Genomic DNA, 24,486 nt, shown 5'->3' on the forward strand with positions numbered 1-24,486 from the left:
GTCCCCAGCTTCATATTAATGTTTAGATTTAGAAACTTGGAGTTTCATCTCCTTTTGATAGGATGCCTCAGCATCTTTTTTCTTCCTCCTATCTGTTAAGAATCTCTTTCACAAGCAACTGCTAACTGATCAGTCCGATACACACAAGGCTTTTGGTTGGCTTAGTCAGGGATTCTCAACGTTGGCAATATTGACATTCTGAGCTACATACTTCTTTGTTGGGGTGGGAAGGCCTGTCCTCTGCATTGACTGATGTTTGGCAGCATCCCTAGCCCGCACTCACTGGATGCCAGAAGCCCCGCCTTCCCAGTTGTGACGACCAAAAATGTCTCCAGACATTTCCGAATGTCACGTGGAGGCATGGTTGTCCCTGATTGAGAACCCCTTGCTTAGTTCAGTTAGAGCCCACCCCTCGGGGTGGATATAGAGTTAGTGTCCCCTGAATATCGGGCTTTATCGTGCAGTGTTGTTCCAGTTAGTATGGCTGCATAACAAATTACCTCAAAACTTAGTGGCAAAAAACAACCACTTATTATGCTCATAGAATCTGTGGGTCAAGGATTCTGACAGGGTACAGCAGGAATGGTTTCTCTCTATTCCACCATATCTGAAGCCTCCAGCTGGAGGACTTAAAAGTTTAGGGTGAAATTTTTGAAGGCTTCTCACTCATCCATTTAGCACTGATGCTTGCTTTTGGCTGGAAGACTAACAGCTGGACGTATGGCTGGAACATTTACACCTGGCCTTTCCTTGCGGATGCCTGGCTTCCTTACAAAGTGTTCCAAGGGCAAACATCCCAAGAAAAAGAGAGCCAAGTGTAAGCTGTATTGCTTTTCTATTACCTAACCTCCAAAGTCCCTTAACACACTTCCAGCATACTCTATTGGACAGAGCAGTTACAAGGTTCAAGGAAACATGAAAACATCACATTGTAAGAAGAGCATGTGGGCTGGGACAGAGATAAATGTACTCACCTTTGGAAAATACAGGATGCCACAGAGATGGGCCCTTGGATAACATCTGAATTCTGTTAGTAATGAAGAAGAGAATTTTGTTTGGGTAGACAACCAACAGTGTTTGCTGGTATACCATTATTTGATAAAACAGTCCAAAGGAGAATAAAAAATGTATATCCTATATGTATAGTAAATAAGTCACTTCCAAAGATGATATTATGTACAGCTTTATATTTTAACTAGACTAAAATAACCATGCTGTAAATCCCTCCATTTTACTTATTTTAGCATGATATGTAAATGATACAAAGGTGATAATAATATTACTTGGTAATGCAGCCCAGTAAAATCTAAGTGTTTAGATGAATTTTTGGGACACCATCAAATTAATTTAGCAAGAATAATGGCATCTTGCTTATGGTGTGAAAGCAGTGACAGGAAACTTCATACATTCATAGCTCAGATGAAAATGATTGCCAACATGCATTTAAGAAGTCATTGCAGCCTATTAACTGTGAGAAGATAACAGTTACTGAAAGTTGAGGCACCCTGGGTGAAAGGAAATGGGGCCTAGCAACCAACTTGCTTGAACTTCTCCTTTGACCCTGAGGATGCCTCCACAGAGCCCAGTTTAGTAATCAGTAATTAGTGTAAAGAGCAGTGAACTAGGAATCGGGAGACCTGAGTTATAGTCCTGGTTTGGCTAACTTGTGACTTTGCACAAATCACTTGATCTTTTTGGGTCTCAGTTTCATACTTTGTAAGTTAAGACAGCATGAGTGATCTCAGAAGCCCTTCTCACTTCTGTAGTTCATTGTCAGTTTTAGGGAAGTGTCCAAAAAATACTCAAATGAGCATTTTCAACTAGTTTCTCTTAATCTTGTTACTCCCCAACTGGGAGGCCAGAGCTTGGCATGGTTAGTGTATGTAGCAGATCCCCTGCTTTTAAAGAGCTCTGAAAACCTATATGGGTCCTGTTTTCAAGGAAATTGTATGCTTACTTTCTCATAAAGAGAGATCTCCCAACAGAGATATAACCTCCTTATTTCTGTAACCCTGTGAGCATAAGGCCAACTCTCATCTAATTCTCCTTGGCTTTAGTAATGAGATATGGGAGTTGGGGGAAAATAAACAATTAGAAAAGAGATCTGGATTTAACTTTGTCTTGATGGAAATTGGATCATTTAATTCACCATAAAGACAGACCTATAAATTTCAAAAGGCTAATGTACAATTTACCACTTATATACAAATTTTAAAACTCACAAAATAAGGTTATATATTATTTATGGATACATATAAATGGAACAAAAGTAGAAAAACATGTCCTGGGTACATACACATCAAATTCATTTTAGTGCTTGCCTCTGGAGAAGGTAGGAGACAGTGGGACTATGGAGGGAAATTAAGAAGCTTCTACTTGATATGGGTAAAGTTTTAAGTTATTTAAAATCCCAGAGCAATTAATAACAAAACTGTACATGTTTATTGTTAATTTGTGTGGTGTGCAGATGTCAAGGTTATATTATTCTCAGTCAACTTCTGTATTTTAAAAACTGTTCACAAAATAAAAAGATAAAATTGTATTAAAGAGTTCTGTCTAGAGCTGAGCTGAGCTGGAGAGAACTGAGCTGCCAGGTGTCAGAATAGCTGATTAGAGCCCGGTACAAAAGGCTCCTGCAGTTTTGTGGATGCAGAGGCTGGGGAGAAGGGCTAGGAATGGAAGAGTACTCAGTACTGATTCAGAGTGGAGAAAAATGACTTCAGGGTCTTCCAATTAGGAGACCTCAGGATGGAGGTTCCTATGCTAAGAGTGCATATATGAGTAAGAACATGGCCAGCCAGAGGGCCACAGCCCTTGCCTGTAAATCCCTTGAGACTGTAGTACATCAAAATTGTGCATCAGGTCTGGTGTGGGGAGAGCTTTTTCCCGTGAGGCCACCATGTGAAGCCCTTATAATTGTCTGTAGTTGCCTTAAAAACACACAGGTTTTTGTCTAGGAACTTCTAATAAGTTTCCGTACTTTGAAAAAGTCATACAAGTAAGAAATAGACAACTTAAGAATAACATTTGCTACTTTCAATAAGCAATAGAACACCTAAACAGATGATCAATAAGGAAATAGTATAAACCAACAGTACATAGCAGACATCTATAGAATAATCCCTTAAGATCAGGAACAAGACAACAATGTCTACTGTTACCACTTCTATTCAACATTGTATTAGAGGCACTAGCCAGAGCAGTTAGGCAAGAAAATGAAATAAAAGGCATCCAGTTTGGAAAGAAAGAAGTAAAAATATCTCTATTTCCATGTGACAGGATCCTGGATAGAGAAAATCCTAAGCAATCCACAATAAAGCTATTAGAACTAATAAACAAGTTCAGCAAAGTTGCAGGATAAAAATCAATATATAGAATCAACTTAATTTCCCTATTGGCAATGAACAATCCTAAAATGAAATTAATAAAACAATTCCATTAAAAGAGCATCAAAAAAGAATAAAGTATTTATGAATAAATTTAACAAAAAAGTGCAAGACATATACAGTGAAAACTATAAAAGAGATTTTAAGAGATTTTAAAGAGACCTACATAAATGGAATTCAAAGTCCAAATGTAAATCCTTATATTTATGGTCAGCTTATTTTTTTATAAGCATATGAAGACAATTCAGTGAGGGAAAGAATAGTTTTTTCAACAAATGTTGCTAGAAAAGCTGGATATCCACATGCAGAGTAATGGAGTCGGATCCTTATCTCACTCCATATTCAAAAATTAACTCAAAATGGATCAGACACCTAAATGGAAGAGTTAAAACAAACTCTTAAAAGGAAACATAGATATAAATCTTCATGAGTTTGGGTTAGGCAATAGTTTCTTGTATATGATACCAAACCACAAGATAAAATAGATAAGCTGGACTTCATCAAGATAAAAAACTTTGTGCTACAAATGATACCATCAAGAAAGTGAAAAGAAGAAAACAGCATGGGAGAAAATATTTGCAAATTATAAATCTAATAAGGGACTTGTATCTAGAATATTTAATGAACTCTTACAATTCAATGATAAAAAGACAGATAATCCGATTTTAAAATGGGGAAAAGATCTGAGTAGACATTTTTCCAGAGAAGATATACAAATGACCAATAAGAACATGAAAAGAGGCTCAACATCATGAATCATTAGGGAAGTGCAAATCAAAAATTATAAAATACCACTTCACAACCACTAGGATAACTATAATAAAAAGATAGGCAAGGGCTTCCTTGGTGGCGCAGTGGTTGAGAGTCCACCTGCCGATGCAAGGGACACGGGTTCTTGCCCCAGTCTGGAAAGATCCCACATGCCGCGGAGCAGCTGGGCCCGTGAGCCATGGCAGCTAGGCCTGTGCGTCCAGAGCTTGTGCTCCGCAACGGGAGAGGCCACAACAGTGAGAGGCCTGTGTACTGCAAAAAAAAAAAAGATAGGCAATAACAAGTATTGGCAAGGATATGGAGAAATTGGAAGCCTCACATATTGTTGGTGGAACCTAAAATAATGCAGCCATGTTCTAAAACAGTTTGGAATTTCCTCAAAATGTTAAACATAAGTTTACCATTCACAAAAAAACTTGTTTGTGAATGTTCACAGCATTATTTATAATAGCCCCAAAGTGAAAACAACCCAAATGTCTATTAGCTGATGAATGTATAAACAATGTGGTATATCCATTCAATGGAATATTATCAATAAAAAGGGATGAAATATGATGTATGCTACAATGTGGATGAGCCTTGAAAACATTGTGCTAAATCAAAGGCAGTTACAAAAGACCACATGTTGCATGATACCATTATGAATTTTCCAGAATGGGCAAATATATAGAGACAAAATAGATTAGTGGTTGCCTATGACTAGGGACAGAGGAGGAATGGGGAGTGACTGCTAATTGGTATGAGATTTCTTTCTTGGGTGGTGAAAATGTTCAAAAATTGATTGTGATAATGGTTGTACAACTCTGTGAATAGAGTAAAGAACCATCAAATTGGACACTTTAAATGAATGTATGTTACGATGTGTGAATTATATTGTACTAAAGTTGTTTACAAAAGTTACACAGCAATTCTGGTTCCAATAATAACAGAGTAGCTTATGTTGAACTAACCTTCCAAAAGATAATAATTAGAAATTCTGGGAAACATATAAAAACAAAACTGTTTGAAGGTAATGGAAAATTACCCAAAGGAGGCAGAAAGTAGAAGGAATTTAACCTTTGGGTAACAGAACTGCACTGGATAGTTTCCATATTATTTGACTTTCCCCCTGAGGGTGTTCTCCAGTTTATGTACTGTGTGGAGCTGTAGCTCAAGCAAAAAGCTGCAGTCTAAGTGCCTGGAAGTGTTGGAGGATGGAGTTCAATTCTGCTAAAGAAGTTGGAAATTGAGGGGATGAATTGTGAAAAGGAGGCATCCATAGGAGGGGCATGACCCAGTCTGAGTCTAATACGGAGAGAAACTATAATATTTTTTTTTTTGCGGTACGCGGGCCTCTCACTGTTGTGGCCTCTCCCGTTGCGGAACTCAGGCTCCCGACGCGCAGGCTCAGCGGCCATGGCTCACGGGCCCAGCCGCTCCGCGGCATGTGGGATCTTCCCGGACCAGGGCACGAACCCGTGTCCCCTGCATCGGCAGGCGGACTCTCAACCACTGCACCACCAGGGAAGCTCTATACAGTAATTTGAACAGTGGAAGTTCAATACAAAGAGTTATTAAACCATGACAGTGGAGTAGCTATAAAGATATAAAGAGAACGCTAAGTGGCCTTCTAGGGCTGAGGGAAAGTACCCAAGGAAGGACAAACTTGGAAAAGGGCTCTGTCCCTGAGGCAGGAATTCAGACCTTATTGTAGAAGGTGTGGCTACAGCCCACTGAATGGTAGAGAAATTCACTGGGTTACCCAGGAAGAGTTGGACAGGTGCCAAGCAAAACAAGAAACTACTTTCTGGGACCCAGGTGAGATAAGGCTGATGCGGAGGCATGCAGAGAGAGTGAAGGCTGCGGCAGCTTATGCACAGACTGCACAGCACCGGGGTAAAAATTGCCGCACTTATAAAAAAGCAAGGCCCAACTATATGCTGTCTACAAGAGATGTACTTTAAGTAGGTAGGATAAAACTTAAATGCTTGAAAAGGATATACTAAGCCGAAGAAAATTGGAGCGGTACATTTTACCAAAATGATAAAGCTGTCAATTCATCAGGAAGGCATGACCATCCTAAATATATATGCATGTAATAACAACTTCAAAATAAATAAAGCAAAAAAATAGAAAGCTAAAAGGATAGTGAAATGAATTCACAATCAAATCAAAGATTTTTACACCCTGTCTTGATAAAATTATACAACCATACCAAAAAATCAGTTATACTGTAAAAGGTTTGAAAACACGTGACATTGCTATTTATATATGCTACACCCAACAATGGAAGAATATACATTCTTTCAAAGTACATATGCAGTGTTCCTCAAGATAACCAAAAAAACTCAATACATTTTTTTAAATGTAGATCATCTGAAGTACATTCTATGAGTTTAATTGAGTTAAGTTAGTAATAAATAATATGTTAACTGTAAAGACCCCAAATAATTGGAAATTAAACAATATGTAAACAACCAGTTTGTAAAATAAGAAAATCACAATGGAAATGAGAAAATATTTCAAAGTGAATGATAATAAAAATACAAGATATCAAAATTACTGAGACACAGCCAAAGCAGTGCTTTAAGGACATTTATATAATTAAATGCTAATGTTAGAAAAAAATATGGCTCGTGCTTCAACTTTACAAATCTACAGAAAGAATAAATTAAGCCCAAAATAAGTAGGAGAAAGGGAATAATAAAAATAAGAATCTGTTAAATAGAAAACAGACAAACAATAGAGAAATCTAACAAAAGCTAGAATTTTATTTTTAAAAGTACTAAATTTGACAAGCTCCTAGCAAGACCGATCAGGAATGAAAAGAAAAGAATGCACAAATTTAAGATTTTAGGAATAAAAAAGAATACATCACTAAAGATTCTGCAGATGTTAAAAGGATAACAACGAGAATACAATAAAACTTTCTGCCGACTAATTCTAAAACTTAGATGAAACAGAGAAATGCTTTGAAAAATATGACTTACCGAAATTGACAGAATACGAAATAGAAAATCTGAATAGGCATATTTATATTAAATATATTAAATTTGTAATAAAAAAACTCTCAGAAAGAAAACGATAGGCCAAAATGTCTTTACTAGCCATTTCTATCACGCATTTAAGGAGGAAAGAGTGTCAGTCTTAAGCAACTGTTTCGGATAATGAAGAGGGAATACTTCCCAACTCATATTATGAGGCTAGCATACCCTGATACCAAAACCTGACAAGGATATTATAAATACGTAAAAAATAACCCTCATGAATGTATATTCAAAATTCCCTAACAAAATATTAGCAAATTGGATCTAGAAATAGGTAAAAGTGATAATACATTGTGGCCAAGTGATGTTTATCTCACAAATTCAAAATTAGGTTAATATGTTTTTAAAATATCAAATAATATAATTCACCACATTAACAGGGTAAGAGGAGGAAATTCATATGACCATCCCAAATGATGCAGAAAAAGCATCTGACAAAATTCAACACCTATGTATAATAAAAGCTCTCAGAAAAAAAAAAAATAGAAGAGCTCTTTCTCAGTATGATAAAGGGCATCTATCTAAAACCATACTTAATAGTGAAATATATACTTTTTCCTTAAGATCAGAAACAAGGCATGGACATCCGTTCAAGCCAATACCATTCAACATCACACTGGAAGTCCTGGCTAGTTGTAACAAGGCAAGAGAAAGAAAGGAAAGGGTACAAAATGAAAAGGAGGTAGCAATATGGTTTTTATTCATAGACAACATACTTATTTACAATAGACAATCTGAAGCAATGTACAAAACTATAATGAATAAGTGAATTTGGCAAACTTGTAGAATACAAAGTCAATATACAAAAATCAATTGTTTTATAGATAGTAGGAAACAGTTGAAAAATGAAAAAATTTTAATTATATTTGCTGTAGCATCTAAAAGCACTAATTACCTAGAAATAAATATGTCAAAAAGTGTGCAAGACATCTACACTGAAAAACTACAAAGTATCACTAAAAGAAAATAAAGAAAATCTAATAAACGGAGGCATGTACCATGTTCGCGAATAAAATCGTGTCGATTTTCTTCCATTTGGTCTGTAGAACCATTGCAATTGTAATCAAAACTCCAACAGGCTTTTCTTGTAGAAACTAACAAGTTTATTCTAAAATTTATATGGATAAGCAAAGGACCTAGACTAGCCAAATCAATACGTAGGAAGAGCAAAACTGGAGGTCTTATACTATCAGATTTCAAGCTTACTCTAAAGCTACAGGACACAATACAGTGTTAATTGGACAAAGGACAGATAAATAGATCAATCAGACAAAGTAGCCAGAAATAGATCCACACATAGAAGGTCAACTGATTTTTTTACAAAGGCTTGGAGGTAATTCAACATGAAAAGTAAAGTCTTTTCAACAGATGGTGCTAAAGCAACTGGATAACTGGGGAAGGGGCAGGGGAGGACACACAAATCAGTGAACATGAAAGAAAAAGTGGATAATTTGGAATTCATGGAAGTAAAAACCTTTGCTCATCAAAAGGCATCTTTGGGAAGCCTTGGGTTACAGGGAGGGGTGGGTGGCGGGCTGTCCTGGAGGTTGCCATGGCTACTCAGGCATTGCCTTCCCTTACAATGTGTTATTATACTAGCTCGCACAAGTAGAAAGTAAAAGCGTAAAGGAAGGGTCACTAACACAAAACGATGCCAAGAAATTGTGGTGAAACACCTGAACACCTCAGCAGCTATGTTGTGAAGGTTGAGATAAGGTTAAAGGGAGCACAGGAATCTTCCGTGTTGGCCTGGTGACTGCTCCAGTGAATAGCCACTGTTAAAACAGCCTGCGTTCCTGCCAGTGGAGGTGCCGGGAGCGGGGAGGTTGATCTTTTACTTTCCTTGACTTCCCTGTGTTTTGTATGAGCCCTTGGTCCTGCATCCCAGATCTGCCCTGTTCTTCCTGTTGTGTTTTTTTTTTCCTCGCTCTTCTCTTTCCAATAACTGGCAAGTGAGCAACAGTAGTTGGCATATATTTTTTGTCTTACTTTCCCACCAGTCTGAGTTAAACAAAAAACCCTACTGGCCATTCTTACCTAACTGCTTTAGTGTGACACCACAAAAGAATTCTAGTTTCATCCCGCTCACACAGGATCAGTGTCTTTTGCTCCTCACACCTTAATATGTTTAGGCTGCAGGGGGAGAGTCAGGAGACTGGATGGCAGCTAGAGGTCTGGGTACACATTCTCTCCTCGTGCCTCTGAAGGGTTTTCCCTCTCCTGAGCCAAAGTGGATCTGTTACTGTGTAGCTTCTAAAATGAGATAATGTGAAAATTGTTTGAAAATCCAAAAGGCTTTCCCAATACATGGGCAAGTTCTATATTTTATATTTGGTATAAAAATACATTTTATATTTCTAATTTAATCTATCTCTATTATTTTTTCAAAGAGCAAACATATCTCTTTTCCTTTTATTTTTTAGTTCCTATAAATAAAAGTAGAAGTGCTTAAGTTAAGGAAAAAAATCAGTTCATTCCAGTGCAGCAGTCCCCACCCTGGGGCTGGAGGGGTTAGCGATGGTGAGTCCGCGGTGTAACGGGTTGAATTGTGGCTTCCAAAAAAGACAAAAGGTAAGCTCAAAACAGGGCAGAAGCATGCCTGAGACAAATTTTAAAAGCCATAAACAACAAGCATAACACACACAAGAGAAAGGGCCTTTCCTTTATTTTTTTTCACAAGTTAAGTCAGAGGCTAAAAGCACTCTCATGCCAACGTGAAGCTGGCTACTGCACCAAGAGTGTTATAGTCATTCAGTCTCACAGAAGAATATACACTCAATGATTCCATTTCTGTGAAGTCCAAGAACAGCCCAGACTGACCCACAGTCATGAAGTATTGTTGCAGATGAGAATCCAACGAACTTAGAACCTGTCTAGACACTGCGGACATGTGGGAGGCCTATCTGACAGCCCTTTGAGGCCTGTGCAGCTACGTGCCCTCACCCCTCCTCTCTGCAGACACAAGGCTGCAGTGAGAGCTGCTACTGCTAGTGAGCCAGCACCAAGCAGGGAAGGTTAAAAATATACGCAATAAACAGTGTTCCTCAGTTATCCAGATAAATAAGTACGTATGCGAGAAAATAAATGCAGACTAAAGGCCTGTTTAAGGTCTTGCATAAATTAAGGAATTCTGATGTGACATCACTCCTGGAGAGAGAAAACATCTCTACAAGAAGCAGCAGGAAACAGGCCCAAGGTCTGCGCCTCTCCTTTTCAGCACCTCTTCTAGCCTCAGTACCAAAGCCTTTCCAACCTAGGCACCAGCTCTCTCTGGCATCCTGGAGGCTGCCTGACTGAACTCTTCCAATCTGAGCAGTAGACCATGTCCTGAAGAGTTTCTTTCCTTCCACCTTCCGTCAAAGCTTCCCTATCCTGCACCTATGCTTTCTAGAACTTATTCTATCCTAAGTGGCTTTCAGTTAGTTGTCATCACTCTAATCCTTTCAGATAAATTTCATTAGGGATTTTTTGAAGATATAAAAAGTGATTCTAATGGTAGATATTTTAGGCACTGTGACAACCAGTAAGAAAAATGTGTTTAAATTATCTTTTTATTAGTGCCTTTAAAATTAAACTATTTATGACACATCCTAGTTATACTTGCCTTATGAGAACTTAGTGGCACATCTTATTCAGTGACTCTTATCAAAGGTTATTCCAAGAGCTCCTCCTTTTCTTTGTGACTTGTTATCATGCTTCTGAGTTTATCTTAATGCATTTAGTTTGTTAAACTTAAGAAGGTAGCTGAATTTGTAGCTAATGATTCCTAAATGAAAACCACTTTCATTCATTCATTCAATTAGCATAAATGGAACATAATGCCCAGTGGAGGAGATATAGTGTACAAATGGTATTGCAATACAACTTAATATGTTCTGTAATAAAGGAAAAAGGCTCTGTGAGCACAGAGAAGGGTACTACTACCTATGGAATACAGAAGAGGCTACAGAAAGAAGTAAATATTTGCTCTCTGGAGTAACAGTTAGGGAGGTTGCTGGGAAAGGAATATTCTAAGATTAATGGCACAAATACAGGCATGGAGTTGTGAAAGTCTGTGCTTGTTTAGGTCTGCAAAATCTATGTGGCTAGAATATGGGTAGATGTAGATGGCATTGGAAGAGAGGACAAATAAAGGATGGTGGGGACACAGAAGAAGGGATTTTGTATGCCATTGTAAGCAATGTAATCTTTATTTAATGAAAAACAGGAAACCAAGAGTGGTTTCTAGGCAGGGGTAAGATATTGCCAGATGTATATTTTGGATGGAAAACCTGTAGCAGAATATGGAGTATAACTTCTGTTCACCAAGATAAAGATGTTCTCAAGGTAGCAAGCAAGTAGTATTCCTCGAAACACCTTTATTTCCGTGGCCTTGAGCCTGTGGCATATGGCTCAAAAGACAGCTTTTCCAGGTGCTACCCACTTTCCACGTGATCCAGGACACGGCCATGTAGATTTCCTCTAGTCTGAGGAAGGCAAAGGAGTAGAGGAAGTCGAGGAATTGTGAAGTTAGGGTGCGTGGAACTGCAGAGGACAATGAGTGGCAGGAGTGGATGGCAGAAGGTTCTGTGCATGGGAAAGACCTTAGAGTTCAGTTCTTGTAGAGTCAAGGGTGGAGCAGGGGGCAGAATACGGCAAGAATTTCAAAGAGAGAAGGCCCGTGTCTACATGTAGAAGCATAATTACCCGAAGAACACTGACTTCAAACTACTTAGGTTGTGAGGCAGTTAGTAACTTGACTTTTACCAATAAGGAAATGCAAACTTTGGATACCAGACAGCTTTTCATTAAAAAGAAGAGGGAATAGAAAGCCCGGAGATAAACCCACACACATATGGTCACCTTATTTTTGATAAAGGAGGCAAGAATATACAACGGAGCAAAGACAGCCTCTTCAGTAAGTGGTGCTGGGAAAACTGGACAGCTGCATGTAAAAGAATGAAGCTAGAACACTCCCTAACACCATACACAAAAATAAACTCAAAATGGATTAAAGACCTAAATGTAAGACCAGACACTATAAAACTCTTAGAGGAAAACAGGCACAACACTCTATGACATAAATCACAGCAAGATCCTTTTTGACCCACCTCCTAGAGAAATGGAAATAAAAACAAAAATAAACAAATGGCACCTAATGAAACTTAAAAGCTTTTGCACAGCCAAGGAAACCATAAACAAGACCAAAAGACAACCCTCAGAATGGGAGAAAATATTTGCAAATGAAGCAACTGACAAAGGATTAATCTCCAAAATTTACAAGCAGTTCATGCAGTTCGATAACAAAAAAAAAACAACCCAATCCAAAAATGGGCAGAAGACCTAAACAGACATTTCTCCAAAGAAGATATACAGATGGCCAGCAAACACATGAAAGCATGCTCAAGATCACTAATCATTAGAGAAATGCAAATCAAAACTACAGTGAGGTATCACCTCACACCGGTCAGAATGGCCATCATCAAAAAATCTACAAACAATAAATTCCTGAGAGGATGTGGAGAAAAGGGAACCCTCTTGCACTGTTGGTGGGAATGTAAATTGATACCACCACTATGGAGAACAGTATGGAGGTTCCTTAAAAAACTACAAATAGAACTACCATATGACCCAGCAATCCCACTACTGGGCATATACCCTGAGAAAACCATAATTCAAAAAGAGTCATGTACCACAATGTTCATCGCAGCAGTATTTACAACAGCCAGGACATGAAAGCAACCTAAGTGTCCATTGACAGATGAATGGATAAAGAAGATGTGGCACATACATACAATGGAATATTACTCAGCCATTAAAGGAAACGAAATTGAGTTATTTGTAGTGAGGTGGATGGACCTAGAGACTGTCCTACAGAGTGAAGTAAGTCAGAAAGAGAAAAACAGATACTGTATGCTAACACATACATGTGGAATCTTAAAAACAAAAATTGGTTGTGAAGAACCTAGGGGCAGGACAGGAATAAAGACGCAGACGTAGAGAGTGGACTTGAGGACACGGGGAGGGGGAAGGGTAAGCTGGGACAAAGTGAGAGAGTGGCATGGACTTACATATACTACCAAATGTAAAATAGCTAGTGGGAAGCAGCCACATAGCACGGGGAGATCAGCTCGGTGCTTTGTGACCACCTAGAGGGGTGGGATAGGGAGGGTGGGAGGGAGATGCGACAGGGAGGAGATATGGGGATATTGTATATGTATAGCTGATTCACTTTGTTATAAAGCAGAAACTAACACAACAGTGTAAAGCAATTATACTCCAATAAAGATGTTAAAAAAAAGGGGGGGGGGACATTCTTTGAAAATGTTGACAATTTAGAGTAATTCCACCTTTGACATGTTTAAACTATGTCATCTTGGCCAAGTCACTGGACTTTCTAAGTATCTCCATTCAGGAAAATAGACAATCAAGTATGCAATAAACAGTGACAATTACATGTACAGATTCATTTTTTATTATCGATGATGGTTATATGTTAAAGAGAGCACTGCAGAACAGGAAAGTGAATAGGAGGAGAATTAAAAATATATTGAGAAATCCATTGGTTAATGCTTACTGACAAATTCTTGAAGAGCTTTTATGGTAACCTACAGTTAAACTTAGATTTTTATTTTCAGCCCTTTATTTGGAACTGAGTAATATGAATGTCTCCTCTCCCAGAGGAGTGAGGCAGTGGGTGACTCAGACTGAATCGGGCTGGTAAAGCAGTTCCCTTATCATAGCAGTTTGATGTTTATGTTAATTTGCCATCGAGAGAGAATTTATAAAGATCAGGTGTAATCACCTAATGCTCATTTTAAACAGAAAGAAAAAGGATTTTGCATCAATCCTGAAGGAATAAGTGTAGGAGAAATAATTATACCACTCTAGTTGAAATAGTGCTTTCACATACATTTTTCCCATCCTGGGAAGGAGAGAAGGGGTTATTAACTCAGCGTTCCAGATGAGGAAGGAGATGGTCAGAATGAGCTGCTCGAGGTCATGCAGTTAGTAAGTAGCAGAGCAGTCCCTTTATGTCTACAAATGCTAAAATCTTTCCCCTATATTCCTCTGCCTCTCAAGAAATCCATGCTTCTTTCTGCCCAGGGCATTGAGAATTAGTGCTGGCACTGGTGACTTCCCCACAGAGGGAGATGTGACTGACCAATTCCAAGCGTGGCTTGTGACTGTAGCTTGAATAATTACTTTTTTAGACTTTAAGTGTGGTTTATAGAACCTATTGTTTTATATGTTCTGCACACTTTCTTCAACAAATTGGAAAGGATCTTCAGACTCTGAACAGAGAGAGAGTTTTTTCCAGTGAATGGTGGATGCAAGAGTCTCAAGGGAAAGGATGACCAACAAAGCTCAGGTAGACAGATGGGCCTTGGCCAAGGGCTAGGGGCCACCTTAGGACCAGGAAATAGCACGCCGAACAAGCATTTTGTGTATTTTCCTCTCGGCTTTAAAAAAGCTTTTGTTTTTAATCATCTTATTGTATATTGTGTCTTTTCACCATTTTTTTGCCTTTCTTCTCAAAATACTGTACTTCAACTCTTTTTCTGTGCACTCTGTTGCATTTTGTTTCTTTATTGAGGTCTGGGGTTCTTAAGATCCTCTGGTTTCTCTGAGGTCATTTTTCTGTATCTTGCCAGCTCCATATAATGCCAATTCATAGATATCACATATGGTACCTCTCCATTTTGCTCTCAGATCCCCAGTACTTAGAAACAAACCTCCAGACCCCATTAAGAGCCAGGCATTTATAGTGATTACAATGAATGAGTTAGGAATCTTTTCATGCATTTTTTAATTCCTTTATTACAAAAGTAATATATTCTCATTATTTAAAAAAAAGTCAACTAGTACCAAAAGATACAAGTTAAAAAGTAAAAATCCCCCCTGCCTTCCCGACCTCCTCAGCCGCCAAACTGGCTGCCCAAAGGTAAATAGTCTTAATAGGCCACTGAGTGTGCAACCAGACGTTCCTTTTATATGTATATACAAACAGAATCATATTTTAATACTGTTTATGCAGCTTTTTTTCATTTACAGTTTCTCTTAAATATGTTTTTACAGCAACAGAATCAGATCCATTTATTATTTTAAAGTTCACTGTTGTGCTTTTTGTAGGGACGTAACATGAATTACAGACTTAAACCATTCCCTCCGGGTGGAGAATGTTTTCGTTGTTTTTCTGTTGCACACAATGCTTTGGTGAATATTCCTGGACATACATCTTTGCATATTTTGTATGCATGTATATGTAGAGCATTTTTCTAGAAATAGAATTCTTACTGCATTTTATTAGGTATTGGACACTTTCCTCACCCTTCCCGGTCTCGGTCTGAGCTGTGGTTATCCCAGGTCCGTGTGTGGCTTGCTGCTGGGCTGTAAGTGGTTATCATCAGCAGCTCTTAACTCTTGCTAAGTTAAAACCACCTGCAGAGCATTTTAAAAAAGCAAATTATTCAGGCTGTGCCCTGGAACTACTGAATCAAAGTTTTCAGAAGGGAAACCTGGGCTTTCATATGTTTAAACACCACCATAGGTGATTCTCATGTTGAAGACTGCTGATTTGGTTTCTGGTTTCCATTTTTTCCCATGATTATGGATGTACTTTCTCTCTGACTCAGTGGTTCAAACTTTGGGATGTCACTCTTTCCTTTCACAATTTCTCTTCATGAATTATCCCTGTTTAGTTTTTTAGCATTCATTTCCCCATTTGTTAACTACATTCTTTTATCTTTAGTTATAACTTTCATTTCTTTTTATTAGATTATTTTTACCCTATAAACAACATTATTCAATTTAAGCCTTCCTTGTTTATTACCATGAATAAGCTGGTCAAAGTCCTAGGGCACCAGGCATTCAACAACATTCAGCCTCCATCAAAGATCACTGTCCTTACCTGATTACTCTATCTTTCCTACGTAAAGGCAGACAGTAACACATAGTGATAACTTGGGCTCCAGACTCAGGCTCAGTTTTTTGTTTTTTTGTTTTTTTTTTTTGCGGTACCCGGGCCTCTCACTGTTGTGGCCTCTCCCATTGCGGAGCACAGGCTCTGGACACTCAGGCTCAGCGGCCGTGGCTCACAGGCCCAGCCGCTCCACGGCATGTGGGATCTCCCGGACCGGGGCACGAACCCGTGTCCCCTGCATCAGCAGGCGGGACTCTCAACCACTGCGCCACTAGGGAAGCCCCAGGCTCAGTTTAAACCCCAGCTCTGCCACTTATTGGCTGTGTGACCTTGTACAAATTCCTTAACTTTTCTGTGCCTCAGGTTTCCCACAGATCAAGTGGGGATACTAATGCCTACCTGAAAGGATTGTTGTAAGGAACAAGTAATTTGTTCGGTGTAAGACACTTTAAGGTAACTGGAGTATCGCAGGCACTCATTAGATGCTGTTATTATTATTGTCCAGCTCCCTCCTAAAAGATAACGGACAGACCTCTGAGTGGCTTCCCTCTCGGGTGCAGGTTTCCTCTTCCTTTGACTTCTTCATCTGGTTATACATTGCCATCTGCTTTCCATCTTCCAGAATTTTGTTGATAGCTATCATCTGTTGTCATTTTTACTCATACTCTCTTTGGCCTTCAGAGTTTTACAGTCATTAACTAGAGTTTCCAGAAGTAACAGACATAAACATGTTCAATCTGCTAGGTTGAACATGAAAGTCTTCATTCTTTGTTAATCACAATTTAAACATAGATATAAATACTTGAAAAGGTCCAAATTATTTCTCCCAGTGCACTGTGACCATATCATGTTTTTCTTATTGTTTAAAAATATTACAACCAAAAAAGTCTTTTCTCAGTAGCATCTAGTCATGAGCCATGTGCAATATCTCAGAATTATGAACTTGATGATGAGTTAGACTCCACTGGAGAAGGCAGCCTTGGTAGATTTCTTTTCATCTTTTAAAAATGTCTTCTTTAAAATTATTTTTCACATTATTCTTTCTCTAAATGCATGCCCTGGGTATTTAATGGCTTTTTGTTCTATACTCTTCTTATATCATTTGCTTTGAACACAGGTAGATAATAGCATTTTTGATGATTTCAAAGTAGGGTCTCCTTTGGTGGTAGATAGCTTCTAAGGTGGCCCCAGCGATCCCTGCCTCCTGGTATTCACAGCCTGTTCAATCCCCTCCCTTTGACCACCGTGTTTCTAATTAATAAAACACATCAACATTGAGAGCATGTCACTTCCGCAATGAGGTTACAGAAGATTATGACTTCCATCTTGCTAGCAGACTCTCTTTCGGGCTTTGATGAAGAAAGTTGCTGTGTTGAGAGGTCCCCATGGCAAGGAACTGAGAGTGGCCTTCAACCAACAACCCACAAAGACTCAGGGCCTCAGTTTCCTCATCCTTCAAGGAACCAAATCCTGTCAACAACCACATGAGCTTGGAAGTGTATCCTTTCCCAGCTGAGCCTTCAAATGAGACCCCAGCCCTGAGCAGTACTTTTGTTGCAATCTCGGGAGAGACCCTGAGACTGGCAAAGCCTAGATTGCTGACCCACAGATACCCTGAGATAATAGATGCGATTTTGTTGTTGTTGTTGTTGTTGTTTTTTGCGGTACATGGGCCTCTCACTGCTGTGGCCCCTCCCATTGCAGAGCACAGGCTCCGGACGCCCAGGCTCAGCGGCCATGGCTCACGGGCCCAGCCACTCCGCAGCATGTGGGATCCTCCCGGACCGGGGCACGAACCCGTGTCCCCTGCATCGGCAGGCGGACTCTCAACCATTGCGCCACCAGGGAAGCCCCAGTAATAAGTTTTAGACCATGGTTGTGGAAAGTCTTAATCACAACCATAGACCCCTTCATGTGTATAGTAATTTGTATTAAGTATTTTTCTATTTTTTATAGTTTGAATCCAACTTTAGATATTTAGTTAAACATTTACAGGACATGCATTTTCACCCTAAATAAATTTCCTGTGGATGGAACCATATGTCTTGCCAAATATAGAAAAATAATTTAGAATACATTCAAGGACTTTGAATCTACTTATTTTTAAAGCAAATCACATATAAAAGTGCTTTAATATACTTAGTCCTGCCTAAATCATTCATTTCCAGCCTCCTAGTTCAAAAGATAGCAAACCTGGGTAGATTAAGTACTAGGTTTTAACACTAGATATTTCCAAGTGTTACTTTTGTGGACTGTCCTCCATCAAGATGAGATATAAGCTTCATTCTCCCTTGTTCAATAAGGAGTGTTGGGAGCACAGTAAACTTGAGAGGGATGAGTGGGCCTGGAAACTATTTGACTAGCAGGACTTTTCCTTGTATGGAGCAGAAGGAAATTGTAGATGCGGTAGAGAAAGTCCTTAAAGCCCCAGGAGTCCCTCAAATCCTTATCAAAGGGCAGCTTCATCAACAAACGTCTCACCACCGGCATCTGTCCCCATGCTTCCATTACCCAGGAATCTTTTTTTATAAATAAAACTGTTCACACACACCAACAGAAACCCCAACGCATGTAACACCTTCTTCACCTATAAAAGTGGTTTAATTCACAGCCAGTTTCACTGAACTGAAGCAAATAACACTTGACGAGTCAATTAGGAAAGTAGAACTGCTGTTTCCAACACTATTAGGAAACTTGCTCAGATCCTTAAAATATCAGGCCTAAAACAGGAGCTTCACATCTTTCAGTGTCAGAGCTTCGGGTAAAGTACCAGAACGTGCTGACTGCTGACGGATCCACCTTCTAAGCATTATTCTTCCAGAAGCACCAGGGCTTGTACCTTCTGAGCAAACATAGCAGAGGTCAATTTTCTACCTCTGGTGTTGTGTCTATATTTGCAGAGGAAAATTATTTTAAAATTTGTTTCTAGTTTGTACATATTTGAAAAGACTAATAGCCTATTCTCTTTTCTTCCTCATTCATTGTGTTCAGTATCCAAAAGGTATGAGCAATGAAGCTGACTTCAAAACTAGCTTAAAAAGTCACATTTGATGAAATGGGTGGATAATCTGTGCACATTTGTTTGGAATGAGGGGAATGCTCAGAAGGGTATTTCCAAAACAGCAATACTTTTAAAAATCACAGTGCCTAGAGCATCCCACCACTAAGATCAGCTGATTGAATTTTGTAAGCAACTGAAGAAACTTCCAGTGTTGTAGAGCCAAGTTGTTAAAATGCCCATAGGGGTACACCCACCTTAGACCTTCACACTGAAGGCTTCCTCTCAACGAGATTGGGGGAAACAAACCTCTAAGCAGAGTATAGTGAGTTCCCAAGAGGCAATATTAAAGGTAAAAGAAAACCGGTGGTTTCGCTGTGACACGTTTTCTCTTGCTGGCCCCGAATGTCTCTTTTTCTCTCACACCACCCTCCTACCCTAACAGTTTATACACTGTGCTTATTCGCCCAGCAGTTGTGCATGTTCTTTGGTCCTTAGATGGTTCACGTATATACTGCTTCTCACACATTAAATAAAATATCTTTATATCTATCATTAGCCTCTAGTATTGGAAAGAAAACGGGAAAGGTTTTCCCTTGAAATATGTACTTTGAAAATACACCTTAGGCAATTCTTCCAGTAAAGGAATTTTTTTTTTATGGGTTTCCTATTTTGATAATGGCAATGGTTTCCTATTTTGATAATAGCAAATCAGTGAACCCCATTAAAATTAAGTCTCTGTCTTTAAAATGGGGATAATAAAGTATATCTTGGACCTTAAATATAAGTAACGTGTCTAGCACAGTGATCACTGGGTGGGCATGAGCAGCTATTGTTGTCATTTGTACAGAAAAATGACAGCTATTAGTATTAGCAGCATCATTCATAAATCTTCTGCTCAGTGGCTTAGTTTTTCTTCATTTCTTCTCCTACCAAGGTCTGTTATGAAATTTGTTATTAACTTGGGATTTGGCAGGAGGTATTTATTTTACAATAATTTGTTATACATTTATATACATGATATTTAACAAGAAAAGGTTAAATATAGGGATGTGAAAAACATTGAAACATCTTAGCCTTGTTTTTGTTTTTTTCTCATTACAGATTATATTAACTAATACAAAGCTAGATCTGAATGGGATGTCTTAACAGGAAACTTACATTCAATATATCCAAAAATGAACTTACTATCTTTTCTCCTTCTTCACTTCCTCTCTCCTCTCTCCCTCCCTTCTTTTTTAATCTCATTCCTTCTACATTGGGTTACCTCCTATTACAACATACAGCACTAGAGAATAGGCATGCAATCATGAATAAGGCAGTTACAATCCCTGCCCTCGTGTCTTACATGCTAGTAAGACACATTCAACAAAAGAATTACAGAAATAATTATATCAAAATAGATTTGATGAGTGTGATGAAAGAAAGCTCAGAATTCAATACAAGTAAATACCGTGCAAGCGAGATGGAAACCTGACTTGGTCTGGGGGTGCTGGGGAGCATCATGGATGCCAACCCTGACCTGAGACGTGAAGGACAAGGTGTGAATGGGGAGAGTTTTAAGCAGAGGTAACATAATTTTTTCAACTTATGCATCTTTTTCTTTTATCTGTTTCTTTTCAAACACAATCATCCTCCCAGTCATCCAGGCTTAAGATCTTTACATTATCTTTGACACTTTATTCTCTTTTGCCTCAACAAATAATCAGTTGCTCAATTTTCTTGATTTAGCACCATCTTTTCCTCTATTCCCATGCGTGACCAAATTCCTATTCTCACTGTATTTCTTACATTTTTCTTTACCTTTTTCCTATAGCTTTATTTTTTCTTTCATTCAACAAATATTTCTGAACATTTCCTGTGTGCCAGGACTCTGCTGGTGCCAATGTTACAGAAGTGAACGTGATAAACATGGCTGTCACAGCGCCTACAATCCGACATGGTGCCATGGGTCCAATGCTGCCATAAAGCAGGGACAGTGTCCTAAACCACAGGCAAAACTTTGTCCTCCTAGAGGAAGGGATATTCAGGCTGAGGCCTGCAGGTGAACAGGAGTAAGCCAGGTACAGGTGAGACTGTGGGGCTGTGTAAGGAACGTCCAGTGAGAAGGGACAGCATATGCAAGGATTCGAGGGCTTGGGTGGAGGAAAAGCAATGATGTAATAAAGGCAAGCTGCTGACAACCAGCTCGAATAATTTTGACTTTTTCATGGGAGCCAGTGAAAGGTTCTAGGCAGGAGAGTGAGGTGTCAGAAACATCACCCTAGCTGCTGTCTGGGAGCTGGAGGAAAGAGGAATGGTGGAATAAGATATAAGGAGAGGGAAAAGGCTGGTGGGAAAGATGATGGATTGGGATTGTTTTTCTTTTTTCCAACTGGTCTTTTCACCTTCACTCTCTTCTCCTTCCATGGGCAACCAGTCTTCTTGCATGCTGCTACCAGAGTAACTTTCTGGAACACACTTCTGATCTCAACTCAGAGTTTAACGGCATGTCTTCTCTTGGAATAAAATCTGAATTCCTCACCCTGTTATTCACAGTTTACAGTGAACTGGCCGAATCTCTGCTTTGAAGCTTGATATTCTACACTCCCCTGGATGTCTTCCCGCTGTGTCTGTCTGTCTGTGTACTCCACACTCTGAATCATCCCCACAACCATGGCTCTGTCTCAGGCCCCTGTCCTCTTTGCTCTTTGCTTCCATACTTAAACCCACTCCTCCTTCATGCACTCTCAGATGTCCAGCCTCCCGGGATAGCTTTGCTTGTTTCCACTGAGAGAAATTTCCCTTTTCTCTGAATCCTCAGTATGATGCAGTCCATGGTATTATGGCATTTGTCATCTCCCCACGTGGTGGGACTATTTGGAGAGGCAAGCCAGTGCAGCTCTTATGAGCATGAACTCTGGAACCAAACCACCTGGATTCAGATCCCGGCTCTGACGCTTCCTAGCTGTGTGGCCCTGAGCATATCACTTAAATTCTCTGTGCCTCATTTCTCTTCTATAAAATAAAAGTCCCTACTTCGTAAGGTGTTGTGAGGATTAAATGTGCAAATAATGCAAAAATGTATAATTTAGTATCTAGCAATAATGCTGGATAAATATGTGGTAAGATCATGCCAGTATTTTTATCATTTACATGTAACATCCACTCTTCTAAATGATAACTTGAGGACCTAATCTGCTTTTATGGCTTCTAAATCCCTTACTTTTATGGCTTCTAAATCCCTTACTGCCTCACGCAGAGTAAATAACTAGTGAACGTGTAAGTTAGAGTCACAAAGACCAGTGAACCCTAATGGGACTTTTCAAATAGTCTATTTTGAAGTTAATATTGTATTTATTAAATTAACTAAAATAGATCATTGAGCAAATATTTTACATATAAATGTAAAGCACACAGGATTTTACATTTAATTCAGGGAGAGACCCCTACAGATAACTATAATATAAGGTAGAAAAAATATACAGTCCAAAAGTGATTATAGGAATTCAAAAGGAGTGGCTAGAAGCATTAGTAAAGAATTCATTGAATTCATGAGATGCAATTATACTGCATTGCAGGGGTAACTTTTAGAATAAAGCATTTATAAATCAGCTCTCATAATATTAGCCAATACTTACTGAATACTCACTGTAGCAGACACTATGTGTATCGCAGTGAAACTTCAAAACAGTCCCATCTGCAAGTATTATTGCTGTGTTCATTTTACAAATGGGAAGACTGAGGCATAGCAAAGCAGTGTCTGTCAAAGTCATACAACTAATAAAGAAGAGAGCCAGGACTGGACCCAGGGAGACTGGATGCAGAGCCTGTATTCTCCACCACCACACTGCAAAATTGAGAGCTCTACTTCACTATTTGCTGAACTGTTTCTAATATGTTTTATTAAGTTCACTGGAATTTCATTTTCTATTACTTTTTAAACTTATATCTCAGTTATTCTTTCATTTATTTCTGACCGACTCAATCTTTCACTTACAGTAACAAGTCCTCAGATTCTTTATCTGTGAAATAAAATTTTGAACCTATATCAATAGATCCCAAACAGTTCAAGAGCAATTCTTTCGTTCAAAATAAAACAGTCATGCAGACGTCTATAGTATAGTTGTTCACTTTTGCTTATTCATTCTCTTAGTTGTTGCTTGTTGTGAAATAGAAAAGTTTGCAATAAGTCTCAGGCTTTTGCAGCCCCCAGGAATCCACTGTGCTGGAATAATCTCTAAAGCCATTTCTAGTGGAAATATTTGAGATTTTATATATTCTAGACTTTAGGTTCCTATCTCTCTAGTTTCTAATCTATCATTTCTCTCTGCCATGAGAAGGAGCACTTATGCTTCCCTAATCCCTTAATCTTATATCAAGTTTTCTCCGTTTTTCTTTCCCATAAGTTTTCCCTTCTTCCTTGAGCTCCAATTCCTTAGTAAACAGTACAGCTTACTTTGCAGAACTCATAATTTCCACTGGACCCTTGTGCATAGGAACTATGTCTAAAACATATGAGCTAAAACTTAGAATACAAAGTTACAGAATTTTAACTTGTTTTGTGAAAATAGAAAATAAAAGAAAGGTTTTATATCAAGTTTTGGATGCAGTTTCCTGGCAGATTAAATTCTGAAATCAAATCTTTATCTCTATCTTCAGCATAGACTTAGTGAATTAGAAAATTAAGGACAAGTACTATATACACACAAAGGAACATTATCTCCTGTCCACATCTATTTTTTACCTTCTTCTCATTTCTTGACACTTTTGTCCAGTCTTTTCCCCAGTCCTTGAGAATTTAATCATAATGGTCTTGTCAATGCTTAATTTAATACTTTGATATAGTAGAAATACTAGAGAGATGCCAGCATAGAGTTACAGGTAATGTCATGCTTGGTACTGCTGGAGAGTGGGGCTCCATTTGTCCGATATCAGCAAGAAAACGTCAGCACCCACCCCATCTCCCCCCACTATGCTTTCTGTTTCCCAGTATTCACGTCTTCGGGAGGAAAAACCAAAATAACACTGGAGATTTTAGGAGTGGGCATACTTTTCTGTTACAATGACCTCATGCTCAGCAGAATCAGCTCAGGCCAGCTGCTCCAGCAGAAGAGTGCAAGGCCACATTTTTCAACGGCATTAATCCTTTAGCGGGTCCAAACCGTTTCCTATTCAGTGAGGGCTTTGCTCAAAGCCACGCAGTAGCAGATGAGAGGTTGTGCATACCATGCTTTCACAGGACTTTTGACCATCCCCCAGAGTTGGCCACTTGTTCCTTTGTGTCCCATGGAGCCTGCACAGATGTTTATCACAGCACCTATACTGCTTTGATGCAGTTTCTTCTTTCTTTCTTTATTTATATACATTTAACTTTATCTGTTTATTTTATTTTTGACTGCATTGGCTCTTCGCTGCTGCGTG

At 38.9% G+C, this 24,486-nt stretch overlaps 1 protein-coding gene across 1 annotated transcript in view; it reads left to right on the top strand.

The window, feature by feature from the left end:
- The window catches only part of GPR158 (G protein-coupled receptor 158), a 316,868-nt gene that overhangs the window by 248,902 nt on the left and 43,480 nt on the right, over positions 1-24,486 (top strand). The gene's annotated exons all lie outside the window — the stretch shown is intronic.

The sequence above is a fragment of the Phocoena phocoena genome, chromosome 2 (assembly GCF_963924675.1).
Source record: "Phocoena phocoena chromosome 2, mPhoPho1.1, whole genome shotgun sequence".
Lineage (NCBI taxonomy): Eukaryota > Metazoa > Chordata > Mammalia > Artiodactyla > Phocoenidae > Phocoena > Phocoena phocoena.